The sequence below is a fragment of the Pan paniscus genome, chromosome 12 (assembly GCF_029289425.2).
Source record: "Pan paniscus chromosome 12, NHGRI_mPanPan1-v2.0_pri, whole genome shotgun sequence".
Classification (NCBI taxonomy): domain Eukaryota; kingdom Metazoa; phylum Chordata; class Mammalia; order Primates; family Hominidae; genus Pan; species Pan paniscus.
This window is the reverse complement of record NC_073261.2, coordinates 34,162,121-34,166,527: the sequence shown is the minus strand read 5'-3', so window position 1 is coordinate 34,166,527 and position 4,407 is coordinate 34,162,121. Positions and strand designations below refer to the sequence as shown.

Sequence of the window (4,407 nt, the reverse complement as noted above, 5' to 3'; positions counted from 1 at the left end):
TTAAGTTTTAGGGTACATGTGCACATTGTGCAGGTTAGTTACATATGTATACATGTGCCATGCTGGTGCGCTGCACCCACTAACTCGTCATCTAGCATTAGGTATATCTCCCAATGCTATCCCTCCCCCCTCCCCCCTCCCCACCACAGTCCCCAGAGTATGATATTCCCCTTCCTGTGTCCATGTGATCTCATTGTTCAATTCCCACCTATGAGTGAGAATATGCGGTGTTTGGTTTTTTGTTCTTGCGATAGTTTACTGAGAATGATGGTTTCCAATTTCATCCATGTCCCTACAAAGGATATGAACTCATCATTTTTTATGGCTGCATAGTATTCCATGGTGTATATGTGCCACATTTTCTTAATCCAGTCTATCATTGTTGGACATTTGGGTTGGTTCCAAGTCTTTGCTATTGTGAATAATGCCGCAATAAACATACGTGTGCATTTAATTTCATGTACGTTCCTCATTCCTTAATCTGTGTATTACATTTCTCTACAATTATAACATATTTTATGTACTTTGCAACATAAAGCTCCTGGATGCAGTTGTCTGTGAAGCCAGCAGGGGGAGCAGAAGGAAATGGGTCACACTCCTGACACTCCCTGCACACCAGCATGTTCCCAAAAGCAGAGTTCCCTGCTCTGCACCTTCTCTGGGGACAGCTTTATTATTGGTAAGTTTTGTGCTTAATTATTGAGAGTTTCTGTTTTAGGTGTGCTGGTCGATGTGCAGCTAATGAGTCCAGTGCAGGAGTGGAAATAAGCTTCCAAAACATAGTATCACCTGAGAGATAACTGAGTCCATCTCTGTAGTACCACCTGAGTTCCAGCTTCCTGGAGAAAACCTCAGAATCAAAAAATTTTTCATGTGTTCTGTGGTGTGGGTCTTCTGTGTCACTGCATGTTCAGCTACATCTGTGGTGCCACTTACACTTAATGAGATGAGATTCCTGCTGCTTGTCAGGTCAATGGTGATCTCTGAAGCTACTTCTGTTTTCCACTTTAATATGTAAAGAGCATGTCAGTCATCCCCTACATTCCTACAACAATGAAAGCCTGGAAAATTGATTATCAATAACTTCTTGGATCTATTTAAGAAATCAAATTGCAGGGAAAACCAAGACCCAAAAACTAGAAAGACATTAAAATAGAGATCATCAGACTGATGGAACAATCTTGTTGTGGCAATAAGATACCAAATTATAAACAAGACCCAAGGCCACATCAAGCAAATATTAAGTCACTCACTCCTACACTTAAAAAATAGACTATGTTGTAACTGCCACAGGGCTTTTCATTTTCTTTAGCAGCTAAAAAACACTGGTCCTAAGATAAGAATATTAAAATATTTGCAGCTCATGGAACTCAAGACACTGGGTAACTGTGCCCCTGTTTCACAGCCATAAAAAGAGCTTTGAATGGAGAAGGACTGATTTCAGTAACTTTCTCCTGAGACCACTCACCATGGACTTGTCCTTGCCAAATTATGGAGGCTGTGCACTGTGTGTCCTTCTGCCTCTGCACAAAGCCCTTTTGATGTACACGGCCCAATTGTAATTTGTTTAGTTCTTAAGTCCTCCCCCCAAAGCAAACATGAAATGCATGTAACATTTGTGTTTGCTTATTATGCATGACAGCCTGCCCACCATGTGAATATTCATAGCTCCTTCTATAGCCTGCTGAGTATGTGCACTTGGCTAATCCATTTGCATGAACTCATTTCTCACCTTTCCCTCTCTTGAAGTGCCTGCTCACTGTCTCTGTGGGAGACTTTGCTTTCCGGCCTGTTAAGATGGCCATCCTGCAGCTTCACCCATTTATCAGAAATAAAGTTTCTTTTCTAAATTTATAAATTGGGTGACTCTTCCATTGAAAGCACAAGCTGGTGGAAACAGTTACATGATAATTCCATAAATGCCTAGCAGACAAGTGTGGATAGGGTAGGGTAAGAACTCCTGGGGGCCACACACCCCACACTTTTATGGAATTTCCCTCCAGAAACTTCTGGGTTCTCAAGATGAGAATCCAAACAGATTCCCTCATGGCTCTGATATCAGGAGAACTGTTCTCTGATAAATATGCCCAGAACTTTGCCCGGACAGACCCTACATAGAAAAAATACTTTTCAAGATCTTTATTCCATGTGAGGAGAACGAATTCTTTTCCATCCAAGACAGCTTCATCTTAGCCTTCCTGTGTCACGAAAAGGGGTATAATTAATAAAACAACTGGGGTCAGATTCAAGAGAGCAATCTGTTGATGCTGCAGCCATGAAGGGGATTAGAGTATGGAGGAAAATCAGCTGTATCACTGGAGACTCCTTGTAAAGGGCACAGCCTAGAGAAAGTACAGCAAGAAATCACTGGAATTCAATGTCAAGAACATTTACTGCTTCCCTGCCCACCACATCACCTTCTCACCACTAGGATTAATATGGATTAAAGAGAGAAGTGTGGCAAGGCACAGACTCCGTCTAACGACTAGAATGTAGGGAAACCAAAGGTGGTAGGAGAGAACAAATCAAGGACAGGGAAGTGAGACCATCAGGCCTCTGAGACCAACAGCTTCAGAACCAAGATCACAGCCCCTCCCTAAATGGCCTTAGATTTACCTCTCATGGGGCATCTGCAGGGTTCTCAGGTGAGAACTGGCAAAAACAATATGAAGGCACTTTCCAAATCACCAGTAGTACTGAGCTTGCTTTAGCTCTGGAAAAAACAAAACAACAACAAACATAAGCAGGACTAAGGTCAGTGTTGGAAGCACCTTTCTTTGGGAAGACACTATGAAGGAGGGCAAATTCGAGGCCCATTACTGTGCAAATATGCCACTGTGTGTTTTGGGGGACTTTGAGACATAGGGTCTGTGTGTAAAGTTAGAATCTGATGGGATATTCAAACACAGAATCCTAAAAAAGAGGCTGCCCCAAAGTCCCCATCAGTTCCTGGACTCGACATGTGTCTGGACCGTATCAGTGCACCTGGAGCTCCAGGGAAGGGGCTCCCTCGTGGCTTTAGTGATCCCTTGCTTGCTGTGCTGAGGTCTCCCTGTAGGATAAGGCCTACTCCTACTGTAAGGCCTATTTCCTACTGTAAGAGATGGTGGGAGAAGCAATTGCTGCCACTAAAACTTCATTCTGAGCCAAGGCATAGCCACTTCATACTGGGCTTGATATGCTGGGTGGAGAATTCTCTGTGAGCCCAGACAGGAACTTCTATGCAGGGCAGGAGCTGAGCTGCAGGGGGGTCCTCGGGGTGCACCCAGCACAGGATTTAGCCCTGGAGCAGGTGCACAGGAGGACGGGGTGGGGTTTTCTCTCAGGAATTGAATGTTTCTTATTTCAAAGCAATAATGACCTAAAATTTAAATAAGAATTTAGCAAGTACTGAGGTACCGTTAAGTATTTTATCGTATATGGAGCCGATACCTAACCCAATAATTTAATGCAAACCATATTTAAATGGAGAAATGTCTAGTCTTTTCAAATGTATTTATAGTTAGGAATTGAGTGGTTGTTTTATTAATTCAATGGGTGTTACTACTGGGAGATACACTCATCCTAGAAGTTAAGGTGCAGAGGTGAAGGACCAGGAAATGTTCAGGTTGTCAGAGTTCCATAGGAACAAGGAATCACATTGAGGACAATGTCCTGGGAGACTGTGGTTTTCTGTGAGACGAGTTCTGTCTTCACGGACTTCTGAGCATGTCAGAGGACAAATATCATTAAACAAAGTACAGGGCATGGAGCTCAGCATCCCACTGTGGCGTGGTCTGTGTGTCACCTAACTTCTTCCTCAGGTTGGGGGGCTTGAGCTACGAAATAGGTAGCTGCCTCATGAATATGCAAATGCACTGGTGTTTACCGAGGTAAATACAGATCTGTCCTTGCCCAGGGAGCATCACACAACAACCACATCCCTCCTCTGTAGAAGTCCCCAGAGCACAGCACATCACCATGGACTGGACCTGGAGGATCCTCCTCTTGGTGGCAGCAGCTACAGGTAAGAGAATTCTAAGTTCCATGGCTGATGACGGGACTGGGTCCAGTTAAGTGGGGTCTCATTCACTCCTCTGTCCTCTCCACAGGTGCCCAGTCCCAGGTCCAGCCAGTGCAGTCTGGGGCTGAGGTGAGGAAACCTGGGGCCTTAGTGAAAGTCTACCCAAGGCTTCCAGCTACACCTTCACCTTCCACTACATGCACTGGGTGCCACAGGCCCCTGGAAAAGGGCTTGAGTGGATGGGACATGTTGATCCTGAAGATGGTGAAACAATATATGCACAGAAGTTCCAGGGCAGAGTCACCATGACCGCAGGCATGTCTACAGACACAGCCTATGTGGAGCTGAGCAGCGTGAGATCTGAGGACACGGCCATATATTACAGTGCAAGACACACAGTGTGA

The 4,407-nt window shown here is 44.5% G+C and overlaps 1 pseudogene; it reads left to right on the top strand.

The window, feature by feature from the left end:
* The first annotated feature begins 3,960 nt into the window (after positions 1-3,960).
* On the top strand, positions 3,961-4,407 carry LOC117974237 (immunoglobulin heavy variable 1-69-2-like; annotated as a pseudogene).